At 41.4% G+C, this 19356-nt stretch overlaps 1 protein-coding gene across 2 annotated transcripts in view; it reads left to right on the top strand.

Moving 5' to 3' along the window:
• Window positions 1-8924: 8924 nt before the first annotated feature.
• Window positions 8925-19356, top strand: part of ZFYVE9 (zinc finger FYVE-type containing 9) — a 188831-nt gene continuing 178399 nt past the window's right edge. For both annotated transcript variants that reach the window (XM_047789117.1, XM_047789116.1), the window contains exon 1: window positions 8925-9017. The gene's annotated coding sequence lies outside the window, so the exon portion shown is untranslated. The remainder of the gene's footprint in view (window positions 9018-19356) is intronic.

Below are 19356 nucleotides of genomic sequence, written 5' to 3'. Positions count from 1 at the left end.
GATCCCATTGTGCCACAGTGGGAGGGCCTCTAAAAACTGTAAAGTTTTTTTTTTTTTTGCCAGAGTTAGTTTCTCTTAGACGTCTTCATTCTTTTGATCACGACCACTTTCCCCACTTATATCAATAAGTTTACCCTCACTAAGTTCCTCTGGCTGCATATCTAGTATTTTTCAAATGGAAAGAGTATCAATATTCCCATGCCCAACTATTACTTCCATAATTTCACTTATGCACAATTGACGTTTCACTTTCAGCCTTACCATTTGTGTTTCTTTGCTTCATTTGATTTTTTTGTCACTTGCCTTTTAAATTATTCATTTCTATAAAATGTCATGCAGGTTTTATCACCAGTAGAAGAGGCAACACAATATATACTTTACTGTCTGTGCAAAACATTCAGTCCATTGGGACATGTTTCTTTACTTGATGTAAAAGTTAGAAAAGTGAACAGCGGAGTTCCCGTTGTGGCGAAACAAAAATGAATCTAACTAGGAACCTTGAGGTTGCAGGTTCACTCCCTGGCCTCGCTCAGTGTGTTAAGGATCTGGTGTTGCCATGAGCTGTGGTGTAGGTCACAGATGCAGCTCGAATCTGGTGTGGCTGTGGCTGTGGCTGTGGTGTAGGCCGGCAGCAACAGCTCCAATTGGACCCCTAGGCTGGGAACCTCCACGTGCTACAGGTGCAGCCCTAAAAAGACAAAAGACAAAAGCCAAAAAAAAAAGAAAAGAAAAGAAAAGTGAGGAGCATTTTAATAGTTCAGGTACTTGTGGATATTTTCTTTGATACTACATTAAAACTTGACAAATGGTAGTTTCTTAATGGTTAGCTGCAATGTGGAATCTGAAACCATATCAAATTTTTTTGGCACTCTGTTTCACTAAAGTCTTTTGGTCCATACTACACCTTAGAGGGACATTTTACCCACGTGTATATTTATAACATCATGAACTGGTCATTTGAAAAAATACTAGTTCAAGGAGTTCCTGTCATGGCCCCACAGTAATGAACCTGACTGCTATCCATGAGGATGTGGGTGCGATCCCTGGCCTTGCTCAGTGGGTTAAACGATCTGGTGTTGCCATGAGCTGTGGTGTGGGTCTCGGACTTGGCTTGGATCTCGAGTTGCTGTGGCTGTGGCATAGGGCAGCGGCTACAGTTCTGATTCCACCCCTAGCCTGGGAACTTCCATATGCCAAGGGGGTGGCCTAAAAAGACAAAAAATAAAAAACAAATACTAGTTTAACTGAGTTAGGCAGACCTTCCAAATAATGACATATTTCATTATACGATAAAAAAAACAACAACACTCCACAACCTTTTTTTTTTTTTTTTGTCTTTTTAGGGCCACTCCTGCGGCATAATGGAAATTTCCAGGCTAGGGGCCAAGCTGCAGCTGCCAGCCTACACCACAGCCATGGCAACTCGAGATCTGAGCCATGTCTATGACCTGAATTCACTGGAACGTCGCTGCAATGTCAGATCCCTAACCCACTGAGTGAGGCCAGGGATTGAACCCAAGTCCTCATGGATACTAGTCAGGTTCGTTCCTGCTGAGCCACGATGGAACTCCACAGCTTTTGTTAATAACCACCCATCTCTTCAGAAAGGTTTGGGTATCTGTCAAGTTTATGTTGGTGAATACAAGCTTTTCAAGTTCTAATATTTACTTGAAAGCTTAAATTTTATCATTGGTAATAAATGATAATGTTTTGTTGTTTTCCTTAAAGTGACAAGCTCAATTCATCCACTTGCTAGAAAATTTCTGCCAAATTCCCAAGTCTGAATAACCGTAGTTCATCTATTCTTCTTTAAAATAAAAACGAGGTTCAAAGAAAAGTGGTGGGTTTGTGTGTGTGCGTTTTCTAGCTGTACTTACTGAGAGACCCTGGAAGCAATGTCACCATAGAGCCAATGAGCACAGCTACCACTTAGATCTTAATTTCTAAAGCAACAAGGGCTTTTAGGGGAAATGGGTGATTCCAGGGCTGGGACTAGGAACGTACAAGGCCAGAAAGTAAGGGAAATGCTTTAAAAAATGATGGCAAGATGTTAAAAGAACATAGACGCCAACCAAATCTGAAACAAATTTTACATCAAAATGATGGTAATAATTATAAAATTCATAGAATAAAAAAACTAATTTAATCTTGATATAAATCAATACATTGATAAAAGGAATAAATGGGAGAGAAACAAAAAGCTCTCCTATATAGTAGGAAGGCAAATTTTATTTTATTTTATTTTTAAATGATTTTTATTTTTTCCATAATAGCTTGTTTACAGTGTTCTGTCAGTTTTCTACTGTACAGCAAGGTGACCCAGTTACACATACATATATACATTCTTTTTCTCACATTATCATGCTCCAGCATAAGTGATTAGGTATAGTTCCCAGTGCCATACAGCAGGATCTCATTGCTTATCCATTCCAAAAGCAATAGTTTCCATCTATTAACCCCAAATTCCCAGTCTATCACACTCCGTCCCCTTCCCCTCTCCCTCCCCCTTGGCAACCACAAGTCTGTTCTCCAAGTGTCCATGAGTTTCTTTTCTGTGGAAAGGTTCATTTGTGCCATATATTAGATTCCAGATGTAAGTGATATCATATGGTATTTGTCTTTCTCTTTCTTACTTCACTTAGTATGAGAGTCTCTAGTTCCATTCATGTTGCTGCAAATGGCATTATTTTGTTCTTTTGTATGGCTGAGTAGTGTTCCATTGTGTATATATACCACATCTTCCTAATCCAGTTCTCTGTTGACAGACATTTAGGTTGTTTCCATGTCTTGGCTATGGTGAATAGAGCTGCAATGAACATTTGAGTGCATGTGTCTTTTTTTTTTTTTTGTCTTTTTAGGGCCACACCCTTGGCATATGGAGGTTCCCAGGCTAGGGGTCTAATCAGAGCTATAGCTGCTGGCCTATGCCAGAGCCACAGCAATGCCAGATCCGAGCCGCATCTGCAACTTACACCACAGCTCATGGCAATGCCAGATCCTTAACCCACTGAGCAAGGCCAGGGATGGAACTCGAAACCTCATGGTTCCTAGTTGCATTCATTAACCACTGAGCCACAATGGGAACTCTGCATGTGTCTTTTTTAAGGAAAGTTTTGTCTGGACATATGCCCAAGAGTGGGGTTGCTGGGTCATATGGTAGGTCTATATTTAGGTTTCTAAGGTACCTCCATACTGTTCTCCATAGTGGTTGTATCAATTTACACTCCCACCAACAGTGCAGGAGGGTTCCCTTTTCTCCACACCCCCTCCAGCATTTGTTATTTATGCACTTACTGATCATGGCCATTCTGACTGGTGTGAGGTGGTATCTCATGGTAGTTTTGATTTGCATTTCTCTAATAATCAGTGAAGTTGAGCATTTTTTCATGTGCTTGTTGGCTATCTGTATATCTTCCTTGGAGAAATGTCTGTTCAGGTATTTTGCCCATTTTTCAATTGGGTTGTTGGCTTTTTTGCTGTTGAGTTGTATAAGTTGCTTGTATATTTTAGAGATTAGGCCCTTGTCAGTTGAATCATTTGAAACTGTTTTCTCCCATTCTGTAAGTTGTCTTTTTTTTTTTTTTGTCTTTTTGCCTTTTCTAGGGCAGCTTTCTCGGCATATGGAGGTTCCCAGGCTAGGAGTCTAATCGGAGCCGTAGCTGCCTGGCCTACGCCACAGCCACAGCAATGCGGGATCTGAGCTGTGTCTGCAACCTACACCACAGCTCACGGCAACGCCAGATCCTTAACCCCCTGAGCAAGGCAAGGGATTGAACCCGAAACCTCATCGTTCCTAGTCAGATTCGTTAACCACTGCACCATGACGGGAACTCCTGTAACTTGTCTTTTTGTTTTCTTTTTGGTTTCCTTTGCTGTGCAAAAGCTTGTCAGTTTGATTAGGTCCCACTGGTTTATTTTTCCTTTTATTTCTGATGCTTTGGGAGACTGACCTGAGAAAACAAGTGCAAGGTTGATGTCGGAAAACGTTTTGCCTGTGTTCTCTTCCAAGAGTTTGATGGTGTCTCGTCTTATATTTAAGTCTTTCAGCCATTTTGAGTTTATTTTTGTGCATGGTGTGAGGGTGTGTTCTAGTTTCATTGATTTGCATGCAGCTGTTCAGGTTTCCCAGCAATACTTGCTATATTTAGTTTTTTGTTGTTGTTGTTGTTTGTTTTGCTTTTTAGGGCCACACCCATGGCATATGGAAGTTTCCAGGCTAGGGGTACAACTGGAGTATAGCTACTGGCCTAAGCCACAGCCACAGCAACATAGGATACCCAAACCACTGAGCGAGGCCAGATGTTGAACCTGCATCCTCGTGGATACTGGTTGGATTTGTTTCTCCGGTGCCATAACAGGAACTGTTCTCCCTAGTGGTTGTACCAAATTTTTTTTTTTTTTGTCTTTTGTCCTTTTAGGGCCGCACCCACGGCATATGGAGGTTCCCAGGCTAGGGGTCTAATCAGAGCTGTACCCGCCAGCCTACTCCAGAGCCACAGCAACGTGGGATCCAAGCCGAGTCTGTGACCTACACCACAGCTCATGGCAACACCAGGGATTGAACCTGCAACCTCATTGTTCCTAGTCGGATTCATTAACCACTGAGCCACGATGGGAATTCCCCCAAACTTTTCTTTAAATATGAAATTATTTCAAAAGTAAAAAAAAAAAAAAACAAACCCACAAACATACTTTTTGTATATTTCCTTCCAAATACTATATTTATATATTTTACAAATATATAAAAACATGATTGGGATCATACAATGGTCTTTTTTAGTTAACACTTAATTTGATATTGAATTATGAACAGTTTTCAATGTCTTTTAAAATTATTTAAAAATGCAATTGTTTATAAAATTTATATTTAAAATTGTTAAAAATACAGTGTTAATTGTGGTACCATAATTCATTTAATTCATTTAAGGTTTTCCTCATATTTTTATGTTATAAACCTACAGTAAAATATAATAAACACCTCTGGCACACGTCTTTCTTCATATATTTGATTACTTCCTTAGACTCCATTCCTAAAATGGAAGTTGCTTTGTTCTTATTCAAATGACTCAAGTGATCTAACAAATTCCCAAACTTCCACAATTTCCTTTTTTAAGTTTGTGCTGCTTTCCTGACTTTTGGCCTGCTCTAGGGCTCCTCCTGTCTGGTGACAGGTAACTGAATTTGGGGTTTGACTCCCGGCTGTGATTGGTGATTACAGCCCATAACTGAGGGAGGGAGCCCATAACTGGCAGCAGCAGACTGGGTCAGTTCTGGGCTGTAGGGCACTCACCTGTTGAAGGGGAGTCTTACTCTTCCAGGTGGGCCCTGGAAGTTAGCAGGAAAGGCCTAAAAAGTAATTAGTGGGTGGGAGGCACTAGCCTGATGCACATCAAGCTAAGCACAGCTTAGTTCAGCTTAACATCCCCTGAGGTGTACTCTGGGCTGAGACTGGTTGTGGGGACACAGAGATGATCCAAATACAGTCTGATAGGGGAGACATCAAATTAAACAGCTACTGACAGTTTAGTAATGAGTAGTTATAAATTGAGAAGCACACCTATTATTGGGAGCATGAAAGAGGTGTTTGTTTGTTTTTGGCTGTGGATATGAAACTTACTGGGCCAAGGATTGAACCCAAGCCACAGCATGGACCTGGGCTTCTTCAGTGGCAATGCCTTAATACTTAGCTTGCTGTTCCACAAGGGATCTCCATGAAAGAGGTTTTGTGCTTTTGTTTAGACAAATTTTTATACACTATATACTCTTGTACACAAATGTAATACTCACTAATTCCTCCTTCCTTCCCCCTTTTTTTCTTTTCATTCAGTGCACTATAATTTACTGAGTATATACCCAAAATCAAAAGGGGTAGAAATGGAGTTGGAGAGGAAATTTAATAAAAGAAGTTGAATCTATCAAGTTTGGTGACCCATTGTCCAAGAGAGAGACATAAGAATTAAGGATGATTCCTATGCCATTCACCAGGTCAGCAAAAATGATTATCTTTTTGGTCTGAATTTTTTTTTTCTCCAGCTTTATCGAGGTGTAATTGACAAATAAAAGGCCTGAAGGAGTTTCCTAGTGGCTCAGCAGGTTATGAACCTGGTGTTGTCACTGCTGGGACTCTGGTCACTCCTGTGGCACAGGTTTGATCCCTGGCCCGGGAATTTCCTCATGTTTATTTGGGTTGCTATACTTTCAACTCACTTGAAGAGACCATTTGTAGAATACTGGCTTTCTGTAGGATGTCTATGGTATAAGAGTGAAAGTAGGTTTCCCATGTTGGGAATAAGGAGATATTTTAGAGTCACTGGATAGTAATAGAAATCAACACAAAATTATTGAGGGTAGGGTAACCAAATCAATTGACAGCAGGTCAAGGTAGATCAAAGGAAATAGATTTACAGTAGAGGAAAAGAGAACAGATAAAAAAAATTTCAGAAGCAAAGAGCAAATTGGGTAGGAAGAGTCAAACAATGGAATAAAACTGTAGATGAAAGGGTTTAAAGTGGGCTACTATAATCGGGGAGGTGGCAGTGAGGATAAAGGCAGGCTCTTTGAGCAACATAATTTGAGTAGAACGGGAGAGGGTGTGAAGCAAGAGGAAACTGGTCCTGGGAACAAATGAATCATCTTCACGTAGTAGCTACACCCTGGGTAGCATGATTATTCATAAACAAATGTAGATTTCCTGTGGTGGTAGTGAACTAGGCTTGGAAAGCACAGTGCTAATGTTAGGTTGCCAAACTAATCTTAATTAAGGGCCATTTCTCTAGATTGAAACTGTTTAGCAACAGTAACTTAGTCTTACAGCCTTTTTTGAATATTGCAGAAAGGACTGGGAGAGTGAAGGAATCTCAGGGTCTGCTTCCAGCTTTTCCTTATATTGGATGTATTTCACATGTAAGATGGTGGTAGTATAGTACTTAATTCTTAGAACTGTTGCACGGATGAATCACAGCTTCCTTCTGAGCCCCAGTTTCTCTTGTTATAAAAAGGGGATAGTGATTTTTTTGTAATGTGACTCAGAAGTAGGTGGCGAAGGCAGACACAGGAACAGCTTTCATTTATTGGAAGAGAGCTGTTAGGTTATATTTTTCTCTAAGGTGGCTGCTCAATTATTATTTGAAAGTTCCCAGAGACCTTATATAATTTTCTCATTAAGATATATTATTATTAGGACATAACCTTAGGTAAGGTGAGATTGCCTTATAATTCTTTTTTTTATATAGAGGAATATATTGGTTCTTTGCAGATATCTGCTATGCAACAGAATGTCATAGGATCAGGTATACTAGGCTCTATTCTTCTTCAGTGGAGGGATGTTATATAAGTCCATTAGTGAAATTTAAAGAAATTTTACCCAGACCAAGAATGACGAAGAATAATGCACCCATTTTTTTTGCACCCATTTTTTTTTATGCACCCATCTTTCCATAGGAAAACACACACACACACACAGATTTTGAAAGAAAAAGATGAGAAAAATCTTGAATTTAAGGACTGAGGGTGTTTCGGAATCAACAGTAATAGGAACTAACATTTATTGAGTAACTTCCACGGGCTAGTTCCTTTGCAAAATTATCTCCAATCTTTGCAACAATCAGCAAGGCAGGCATCAGAAAATCGAGGTTCCTAAATATTATATAACTTGCCCAGGATCATAAAATTAAGCACAACAGAGCTGGAATTGGTGCCTCTGCCAGGATCTGTCTGCCACCAAAGACCCTGCTCATTCTACTACATACTTAATGATAAAATCATGTATTTGGAAAAATTGGGGACCAGAGGATTTGAACAATTTCTCTTTCCCTCTTTTCCCTCTGAGAGCCTTTCTTTTGTTTTTGGTTCTGATGTTTTCACCCTAGAGTTTGAGTGGGATCGAATATAGGGTAGCTGTAAAGAGAATGATTCCACAACCCCCCCCCATATAACAATTTCTTTCCTTTAGAGCCTTACCTGGGATGTGGCAGGGACTGGGGATGGACGAGCGGGGTGGGGGTGGGGGTGGGGGAGTGTGTTACAATATGGATTGTTTTTCTCTTAATTTTAGATTGTTTATAAATTTCAGGACAACTCGTTTATTTTCTTCTCTTGCTTGTCTTATTATTATTATTTTGTTCTATTTTGGGGAAGGTTGGGTGTTAAGGGTTTGGTATCTGCTGGGAATTCCTGAAATGATTTGCCAATAGATCCAAAAAAAAAGTTAAGGTCAAAGACAATTCCTTCATCTGTTTTAGGAAAGGATGCGGGGGGGGGGGGGGGCGGGGAGTTGATTCTGGGTCACTCTTCTTACATCCAGACGCACTGAACGGATTACAAAGGCTACCCCTTGAATCTCGAGAGGTGAAATCGAGGAGATTCCTCTCACATCCCTGCTCTCAGGTGAAGGTCCGAGTGAGAGGAACGTTCACGTACCTTCTGGAGAGAAGGAAAAGGTGTAAAGATGCTCATGACCTGAGGCCTAGGGAGTGGGGAGGAGACCCACTAAGGTCGGTGGGGACCGAGGGGCTTCCGGGGGGCGTCGTCGGGGGCGGTCCGGGGGCCCCAGGGAGACGCAGGGAGCCCGGGGCCCCCGCCATCCCCAGGCCTCGCTCCCTCGCGTTCCCTGCAGCTCGTGCCCGGGCGGCCGCCGCAGTCCCGGCGCCGTAGCCGGGCGTGGGGTCCAGGGGGCGCTGTGGCCCAGCGGCGCCGGCGGCAGGAGCGGCCACGGCGACGCTGGAGGCTTCGCCGAGGATCCCCGCCTGCAGCACCTCGGTCGTCCCGCTGCAGCCTCGCACCCCCCGCCCGGCTCAGCGGCGCTCCTGCGGGATCCGCGTGGCTGCGGCGGCCCGGGAGCCCGATGAGGCTCGGCGGGCGCTGGGCCTCAGCACCAGCGGCGACCACAGCCCCTTCAGGAGTGGGAGGCTTCGCGGCGGCGGCGGCGCCTGGGGCCGGGCGGGTGCCCTCCGGAGGAGGCTGTGGGCTCAGGGACGACCCCCCCGGCCATGCTGAGGCGGCGGCGGCCGCTGCTCGAGGTGAGTGTGACGCGGCGTCGCGCAGTCCCGGGCTCGCTGGCCTGTGACCGCCCGGGGAGGGCCCTGGCGGCGAGACCTCGGGCCGGGCGGACGGGGCGTCCTGCCGCTGCGGCCGCCTCCCCCACCCGGGCTCGGGGGCCTCAGCCCTTCCTCCCCGCGTCCCCCGGGGGGCTGGAGGCGCGTGGGGGACGAGTAGGCCCCGCGTCGCCGGGAAGCCCTTGCCCCGGCCTGGGCTCCGGGGCGGCCGCGTCTGTGCAGAGCGGGGCTGGCAGGGTCCCTGGCACCCTTCGGGTTGGCCGCGGGCCCGGGCCGAGCGCAGCCTCTTACCCTGGGCCCCGCACGTACATCCCGGAGGGAGGCAGAGGACGCCTGTTTGCAAACAGCCTGGGCTTCTCCGCGCCCCAGGCTCAGTCCCGCAGAGTCCCAGGGGTCGGGGGCGGGAGGGTGAGAAAGCCGGTGCGGAAAGCGCGGGGCCCTGGAAGCCCTTGGAACTCCCTGGAGTGTCATTCACCCATCCGACTGGCTTGAAAACAACCTTTTGCGTCTTCTTTGAGGTGAAATTTCATCACCTACCGGCAGCTCATCTCTGCTGCTTCTATTACCTTTTGCTTCTAAGCGTGGTCTGCCTCGGAGAAAGCCCCATTCCAGCTTTGAGATGTTAACGTCTCCCAGATAATACTCAAAATTAGAAAAACATCTTTTTTTTAAAAAACAAGGGTCTGTTCCCCCCATCACCTCCCCCCCCGTAAGAGAGTGTGAGTATTGTAATGCCTTAGTCCGTGGTTCAAAATTGTCTCCCTAAATAGATCCATAGGATGGATGACAAGAGGATTTTAAAAAGTCATGCTAACTATCCCAGTAACAGAAACCTGATGGAAATAGGACATATTCTAGGTTTTAGTAATTAAGTGATTTATTTTGGTATTAATATAAAAAAAAGTTGGTGATCACGGTTTGATACCATTAAGTCAGCCCTTTGGGTATTTATGATAAATGTGGTTCAGGTTATTCTTGTTTTCCTATAATGTATGTGAAGTATGGAGGATTATTAAATACTTACAAAACTTTTATAATCCTGAAAATATATGTTTATTGTAGAAAATTTGAAAAGTACAGGGAAGTACTGTGCTGACCCTCAGTAAATGTTTAATAATAGAGGAAAAGTCACCCATCATCTCACAGAACGTTTTGGTCGCTTAAAATTTAAAATGGCTTGTATTACTGGTGATTTTTAAATTATTATCTCTGTATTAGCTTCAGAGTTAACTGTTCCATTTTACTGTTTAACATCCAGTCATTTGTATAAAAATGTTTTGCTAAATTACGTTGCAGTCATAGTTGAATTTATTAGCTACTACCTAAAAGACCCCTGATTTACCTCCTGTGCAGCTTCAGTTTTAAGGAGGTTTTGTGTATTGAACTTTTTTTTTTTTGAGGACCTGTTCTATTAGATGCCATAGCCTTGTATTGTTTTTTTGTTAAGATTTTCCCTAAACATTTACAACTGTAAAAAATTGACTTCATTAAAAAGTTGGGGGGAGGTAGGTTAATTTAGGTTTTAAAAAATCCAGTTCAGTTCTTACTGTGTCCCTAAAGACTATCATTATTAGAATCACTGAGAGTGCTTATTAGCATATGCAGATTCCTGGCACTCTGAACCACAATTTCTAGAGTGGTAAGTGACCCAAGATGTTCATTTTTATCAAGCTTCCCAGTACTTAGTCTTACTAAAGTTTGCGAATCACTGATAATAAGTTTAAAGTTTAACTAGCCTTATCAAGCTGAATGAAAATACCTGTTTTCTAGCAAAGTTATCAGTCTTAAGTGGCTATACAGTCATTTCTCATAGCAACAGCTGATGGTGTTATAATCTCGAGAAAATGATGATCTTTCAAGGGAGAGCTGAGTCAATCTACATAAACTTATTGAGGGCCTTTTTTGGTAGTTGTGGTGTTATAGAAGGATGCCTGGCCTCTTGAACCTTAGCGCTTAATCTTGGACTTTGGTATCATTGTAAAATTCAGATAGTTATTATACTTATCTTGAAAGGCTTTTAGGGTAAATACATCTGAAAAAGGTTTTTGATCTGTAAAATATCTTTGTAAAATTTTATCTATTGGAGTTCCCGTCGTGGCGCAGTGGTTAACCAATCCGACTAGGAACCATGAGGTTGTGGGTTCGGTCCCTGCCCTTGCTCAGTGGGTTGACAATCCGGCGTTGCCGTGAGCTGTGGTGTAGGTCGCAGACTCGGCTCAGATCCCGCGTTGCTGTGGCTCTGGCGTAGGCCGGTGGCTACAGCTCCGATTCAACCCCTAGCCTGGGAACCTCCATATGCCTCGGGAGCGGCCCAAGAAATAGCAACAACAAAAAAAGACAAAAAAAAAAATTTTTATCTATTGGTATTAAGTGCCAGGTCTTGTTTTTGCTGTTTTGAGGAACACAAAATGATCAAGGTCTCTGTTAGCAACTAGCTAATTATGGAAGCAGGATATGTTTAATTAACTGTTACAAGGCAGAGTCAGACAAGTGTAATGGAGTGGAACATGCTAGAACTCTCTTTAAGGCTTCTATAAACTGTTTAATCCAGTAGCTTGCTCTTTATTAGTAATTTTTATATATGATCATTCTTTTTTTTTTTTTCCAACTCCTGATGCAGTTTTTTATTCTGCGTGTATGTTGCTTGGTAAGAGATAGTTTTATATTAACTCCTTTAGAAAGGCTTTGAGTGGAGATGATCCTGTTTCTTCCTCTGTTACTAAGCTACCTCTTTTCATTCCATTCAGTAAACTTTTTTTTTCCTTTTTTTTTTTTTGCTATTTCTTGGGCTAGGGGTTCCCAGGCTAGGGGTCCAATCAGAGCTGTAGCCACCAGCCTACACCAGAGCCACAGCAACGCAGGATCTGAGCTGCGTCTGCAACCTACACCACAGCTCATGGCAACGCCAGATCGTTAACCCACTGAGCAAGGGCAGGGACCGAACCCGCAACCTCATGGTTCCTAGTCGGATTTGTTAACCACTGCGCCACGACGGGAACTCCCCATTCAGTAAACTTTTATTTGGCCCTTGTTCTGTGCTAGTCACAGACTAGTTGCAGGGCACAAAACTTGTTTAAAAGATAACTGCTTGGATTTTAACTTAAATTCTCCTGTTCTTGGAGTTCTTGTTGTGGCTCAGCTTGGTAAGGACTCAACATAGTGTCTGTGAGGATGCCGTTTTGATCCCTGGCCTCATTCAGTGAGTTAAGGATCCGATGTTGTGGCTGTGATGTATGCTGCAGCTGCAGATCAGCTTGACTTTTCCTAAAGGGATGGTGTGTTTTGCGGTTGTTAATTGCCTTTTTTTTTTTTTTTTTGGTCTTTTTAGGGCCACACCCTTGGCATATGGAGGTTCCCAGGCTAGGGGTCTAATCAGACTGTAGCGGTGGGCCTACGCCGGAGCCACAGCAACTCAGGATACGATCCGCGTCTGCGACCTACACCATAGCTCACGGCAACGCCGGATCCTTAACCTACTGAGGGAGGCCAGAGGTGGAACCCGCAACCTCATGGTTCCTAGTTGGATTTGTTTCCACTTCGGCATGAAGGGAACTCTGTGTAGTTGTTAATTGCATGATGTGCTGAGTGTGGAGTCAGATGTGGGTAGGAATCCTTACTGTAATCTTATTACAATCTTAGAGCAATGTGATATGACATTTAGGTCCTCAGTTTCTTCTCTTTTTTTTGCCCTTTTAGGGCCACACCCACAGCGCATGGAGGTTCCCAAGGTAGGGGGTGAATCAGAGCTGTAGCCACTGTCCTGTGCCACAGCAACTTGGATCCTAGCTGTGTCTGCGACTTACACCACAGCTCATGGCAGTGCCAGATCTTAACTCACTGAGCGAGGCCAGGGATGGAACCCACAACCTCATGGTTCCTAGCCGGATTCGTTAACCACTGAGCCACGATGGGAACTCCCCTCAGTTTCTCACATGCTACCGGAATAATTGTACCCCTTAGTACTCAGGGCAGTAGAACAGGTTCCATGAGATAAAAGTAATCAAAAGCAGTAACTCTGTCACATAGAAGGTGCTCAATAAATCTTGGAGTTCCCGTTGTGGCGCAGTGATCAAATGTGAATCTACTAGGTGATCAAAATCGAATCCGACTAGGAACCACGAGGTTGTGGGTTCAATCCCTGGCCTTGCTCAGTGGGTTAAGGATCCGGCGTTGCCATGAGCTGTGGTGGAGGTCGAAGACGCAGCTTGGATCTGGCGTGGCTGTGGCGTAGGCTAGTGTCTACAGCTCCGATTCGACCCCTAGCCTGGGAACCTCCACATGCCGAGGAAAGCGGCCAAAAGACAATAAATAAATAAATAAATAATAAAAAAAATTAAAATAAATCTTCAGTTACATTCCTCCTTTCGGGGAAAACAAAAACCAAAACCAGGCATTGGAATTTCTGTGTAACTTAACACTTCATAGTTTTACTTTTTTTAAAGATTGAGTTTACTTTTGGAATTTTTTGAAATTTTTGATTGAAAACAATTTTGATCTTAACTATTACACAAATTTTTCATTTCATTTTTAGCTAATAAATGAATCTGTTACCTGTATTTAGCTAATAAATTAGTTATTCCCTGTAAATAGCTAATAAATTATCTATTCTTTGTGAAAATGTATACTTGTTACATTTTTGGAAGTTTTTTTCATTTTCAGTTACTCATTTTCAGAGTTTTACACGATCATTGATTTTACTTGTGTGTACTTACATTATATAGTACAACATTCTTAGTATATAATAATCAGTGAAAGCTTATCGTTGCAGTTACTGAATGGAAATAATCGTATACTGAATTTTCAGTGGTATCAATTTATAAAACTTACATTAATCTTCAGAATATAGACTTTTCTTTATAAACTGCAGTAAATTAGAAATAGATTTTTTTTTTTTTTTTGGCTGTGCCTGCAGTATGTGAAAGTTCCTGGGCCAGGGATTGAACCCAAGCCACAGCAGCAACCCTAGCTGCTGCAGTGACAATGTGGAATCCTTAACCCCCGAGGGAACTCCAGTTAGAACTAGATTTTTATTTTTTTATTGTTTATTTATTTTTTATTTTATTTTTGTCCTTCTAGGGCCACACTCTAGGCATATGAAGGTTCTCAGGCTAGGGGTCACATTGGAGCTACAGCTGCTGGCCTACACCAGAGTCATGGCAACATGGGATCCGAGCCACGTCTGCGACCTATACCACAGTTCATGCCAATGCTGGATCCTTAACCCACTGAGCGAGGCCAGAGATTGAACCCGAATTCTCATGGATGCTAGTTGGGTTCATTAACTGATGAGCCACGACAGCAACTCCCTAGAATTATATTTTTATGACCTCTTGGATATGGGGTCAGTCTTATAACATATATGACCCTGGGCAAGTTTCTTACCCTTAAGCCTCAATTTATTCTCTTGTAAAATGAAGCTGATGATAGCCGCTTTATAGAATTATTGTGAGGATTAAATGATAGGAAGTGTAAATCAGAGTTGGAATTCAATCCAGTGAGTCCTGGTAAATCAGTGCTACCTTAGAGGTGGAAAGTGTAGTTCTTGTTTACTTCTGTTTGAAAGAACTTGAGTTCCCATCGTGGCGCAGTGGTTAACAAATCTGACTAGAAACCATGAGGTTGCGGGTTCGATCCCTGGCTTTGCTCAGTGGGTTAACAATCCTGAGTTGCTGTGGCTCTAGTGTAGGCGGGTGGCTACAGATCCAATTAGACCCCTAGCCTGGGAACTCCATATGCCCTGGGCAAAAAGACAAAAAAAAAAAAAAGAACTTGAAAGATCATTATAGAGTTTACTACTAAGGAAACAATTATTATGATTAATTTTATATATTAGAGATTGCTAAATTAAGGAGAAACCAAGGTAATGGAATTGGTATTTTAATTGTGTATTTAGTAGAATGCCTTATAGTTTACAATACTCAGTAATTTTTATGTAATAAAATAATTTAAATGTTATTTATAAAATATTTCCTGTTAAATTTTTTTCTTTGGAATTATAAATAGACCATTCATAGAACTGAACTATTAAGAAAAATTAAAACAGTATATAATGAAGTACTTTTTTTGTTTGTTTGTTTTGCTTTTTAGGGCCACACTGACGGCGTATGGGGGTTCCCAGGCTAGGGGTCCAATTGGAGCTACAGCTGCCGGCCTACACCACAGCCACAGCTACACCAGATGGAGGAGCTGCATCTGCGACCTAAACCGCAGCTCATAGCAATGCTGGATCCATAACCCACTGAGTAAGGCCAGGGGGTTATTAGTCGGATTCGTTTCCTCTGCGCCATGATGGGAACTCCAATAAAGATGTACTTTTTGAGAACCTTTAATAGAATAAGGTAAAAATGAGGAAATCTTTTTGGACACACTGAAATAGAGAAAAAGACATTGAATGCATACTGGGCAAGGGAAAAGGAGAACTTAATGCATGTTGATGAGGCTCTTAAGGCTTTCGGGATTTTGCAGAACTCTTATGCAAAAATCCTACAATTTTTTCTGTAAATTAACTTTTAGTTTAAATTTCTTACATTTATTTATGTTTAAAAATGGTTTTGTGGCCTTAGCTTTTGACTATAATAGTTTATTTTTATTTATTTTTTTATTACTCAAATGAATTTATCACATCTGTAGTTATATAATGATCGTAACAATCTGATTTCACAGGATTTCCATCCCACAACCCAAGCACATCCCCCCACCCCCCAAACTGTCTCCGAGACCATAAGGTTTTCAATGTCTGTGAGTCAGCATCTGTTCTGCAAAGAAGTTCAATCTGTCCTTTTTTCAGATTTTACATGTCAATGAAAGCATTTGATGTTGGTGTCTCATTGTGTGGCTGACTACACTTAGCATGGTAGTTTCTAGGTCCATCCATGTTGCTAAAAATGCCAGTATTTCATTCTTTTTAATGGCTGAGTAATATTCCATTGTGTATATGTACCACATCTTCTTGATCCACTCCTCTGTCAATGGACATTTAGGTTGTTTCCATGTCTTGGCTATTGTAAATAGTGCTGCAGTGAACATTGGAGTACATGTGTCTTTGCGAGTCGTGATTTTCTCTGGATAGATGCCCAGGAGTGGGATTGTTGGATCAAATGGTAGTTCTATGTTTAGTTTTCTGAGGAATCTCCATACTGCTTTCCACAGTGGTTGCACCAATGTACAATTCCACCAACAGTGTACTAGGGTTCCTTTTTCTCCACACCCTCTTCAGCACTTATTGTTTGTAGAATTGTTGATGATGGCCATTCTGGCTGGTGTAAGGTGGTACCTCAGAGTGGTTTTGATTTGCATTTCTCTAATAATGAGTGATGTTGAACATCTTTTCATGTGTTTTTTGGCCATTCATATGTCTTTGGAGAACTGTCTGTTTAGATCCTCTGTCCATTTTTTGATAGGCTTGTTTGTTTTTTTGGTATGGAGCTGCAGAAGGTATTTATAAATTTTGGGAGATTAATCCCTTGTCTGTCGATTTACTTGCAAATATTTTCTCCCATTCTGTGGGTTGTCTTTTCGTGTTGTTTAGGGTTTCCTTTGATATGCAGAAACTTTTAAGTGTGATTAGGTCCCATTTGTTTTTTTTTTTTTTTTTTATTGTCAATACTCTAAGAGGTGGATCTGAGAAGATGTTGGTGTCTTTTATGTCAGAGAGTGTTTGGCCTATGTTTTACTCTAAGAGTTTGATAGTGTCTGGTCTTCTATCTAGGTCTTTAATCCACTCTGAGTTGATTTTTGTGTATGGTGTTAGGGAGTGTTCTAATTTCATTCTTTTCCAGTTTTCCCAGCACCACCTATTGAACAAGCTGTCCTTTCTCCATTGTATATTCTTGCCTCCTTTGTCATAGATGAGTTGGCTGTAGGTGCGTGGGTTTAATTCTGGCCTTTCTATCCTGTTCCACTGATCTGTATTTCTGTCTTTTGTGCCAGTACCATACGGTTTTGATGACTCTTGCTTTGTGGTATAGTCTGAAGTCCGGGAGCCTGATTCCTCTAGCTCCATTTTTCTTTTTCAGGATGCCTTTGGCTATTCTGGGTCTTTTGTGCTTCCAAACAAACTTTAAAATATTTTGTTGGAGTTCTGTGAAAAATGTCCTTGGTAATTTGATAGGGATTACATTGACTCTGTAGATTGCCTTAGATAGTATAGTCATTTTGATAATATTAACTCTTCCAATCCACGAGCGTGGTATATCTTTCCATTTATTTGTGTCATCTTTGACTTCTTTCATCAGTGGCTTGTAGTTTTCAGAGTACAGGTCTTTTGTCTCTTTAGGTAGGTTTACTCCTAGGTATTTTATTCTTTTGGATGCAATGGTAAACGGGATTGCTTCCCTAATTTCTCTTTCTGATCTTTCATTGTTAGTGTATAGAAATGCCGTCGATTTCTGTGTATTAATTTTGTATCCTGTGACTTTGCCAAATTCGTGGATGAGCTCTAACAGTTTTCTGGTAGAGTCTTTAGGATTCTCTAGGTATAGTATAATGTCATCTGCAAATAGGGATAGTTTTACTTCTTTTCCAATTTGGATTCCTTTTATTTCTTTTACTTCTCTGATTGCTGTGGCTAGGACTTCCAGAACTATGTTGAAGAGTAGTGGCGAGAGCGGACATCCTTGTCTTGTTCCTGATCTCAGTGGGAATTCTTTCAGCTTTTCACCATTGAGAATGATGTTAGCTGTGGGTTTGTCATATATGGCCTTTATTATGTTGAGGTAGGTTCCCGTTATGTCCACTTTCTGAAGGGTTTTTATCAGAAATGGGTGTTGGATTTTGTCAAAGGCTTTTTCTGCGTCTATTGAGAAGATCATATGGTTTTTATTCTTCAGTTTGTTAATGCGGTGTATCACACTGATGGATTTGCGGATGTTGAAGAACCCTTGATAAATCCCACTTGATCATGATGTACAATCCTTTTAATGTATTGTTGGATGCGGTTTGCTAGTATTTTGTTGAGGATTTTTGCATCTGTGTTCATCAGTGAAATTAGCCTGTAGTTTTCTTTTTTTGTGGTATCTTTGTCTGGTTTTGGTGTCAGGGTGATGGTGGCCTCATAAAATGAGTTTGGGAGTATCCCTTCCTCTGTAATTTTTTGAAATAGTTTCACAAGGATAGGTGTTAGCTCTTCTCTAAATGTTTGATAGAATTCGCCTGTGAAGCCATCTGGTCCTGTTCTTTTGTTTTTTGAAAATTTTTTAATCACCGTTTCAATTTCAGTTCTTGTGATTGGTCCATTCATCTTTTCTATTTCATCTTGGATTAGTCTTGGAAGATTGTACTTTAGCAAGAATTTGTCCATTTCTTCTAGGTTTTCTGTTTTATTGGTGTATAGTTGCCTATAGTAGTCTCTTATGATCCTTTGTATTTCTGTGATATCTGTTGTTACTTCTTTTTCATTTCTAATTTTATTGATTTGAGTCTTCTCTTTTTTGCTGGATAAAGTCTGGCTAGGGGTTTATCAGTTTTATTGATCTTTTCAAAGAACCAGCTTTTCATTTCATTGATCTTTTCTATGGGTTTCTTTGTTTCTATCTCATTGATTTCTGCTCTGATCTTTATGTTTCTTTCCTTCTACTAACTTTAGGTCTTGTCTGTTCTTCTCTCTCGAGCTGCTTTAGATGTAAAAGTTAGCTTGTTTATTTGAGCTTTTTCTTGTTTCCTGAGGTGGGCTTGTATTGCTATAAACTTTCCTCTTAGAACAGCTTTTGCTGCATCCCATAGGTTTTGGGGTGTCGTATCTTCGTTGTCATTTGCTGCTGGGTATTTTTTAATTTCCTCTTTGATTTCTTCAGTGATCCATTGGTTGTTTAGTAGCATGTTGTTTAGTCTCCACGTGTTTGTGTTTTTTGCTGTTTTTTTCTTATTGTTGATTTCCTTTCGTATAACGTTGTGGTCAGAAAAGATGCTTGATATGATTTCAATTTTCTTAAAGTTACCGAGGTTTGATTTGTAGCCCAGGATGTGATCAATCTTAGAGAATGTTCCATGTGCACTTGAGAAGAATGTGTATTCTGTTGCTTTTGGATGGAATGTCCTATAAATATCTATGAAGTCCATCTGGTTTAATGCATCATTCAGGGACTGTGTTTCCTTATTGATTTTCTGTCTGGTTGATCTGTCCATTGCTGTAAGTGGGGTGTTAACGTCCACGACTATGATTGCGTTATTGTTGATTTGTCCTTTTAAGGTTGTTAGCAGTTGCGTTATATATTGTTGTGAGCATATGTTGGGTGCGTAGATATTTAAAATTGTTATATCATCTTCTTGGATTGATCCTTTGATCATTATGTAATGTCCTTCTTTG

The sequence above is a fragment of the Phacochoerus africanus genome, chromosome 8, assembly GCF_016906955.1.
Source record: "Phacochoerus africanus isolate WHEZ1 chromosome 8, ROS_Pafr_v1, whole genome shotgun sequence".
NCBI classification, from domain to species: domain Eukaryota; kingdom Metazoa; phylum Chordata; class Mammalia; order Artiodactyla; family Suidae; genus Phacochoerus; species Phacochoerus africanus.
The sequence above is the reverse complement of the archived record's forward strand: the minus strand, read 5'-3'. Positions and strand labels throughout refer to the sequence as shown.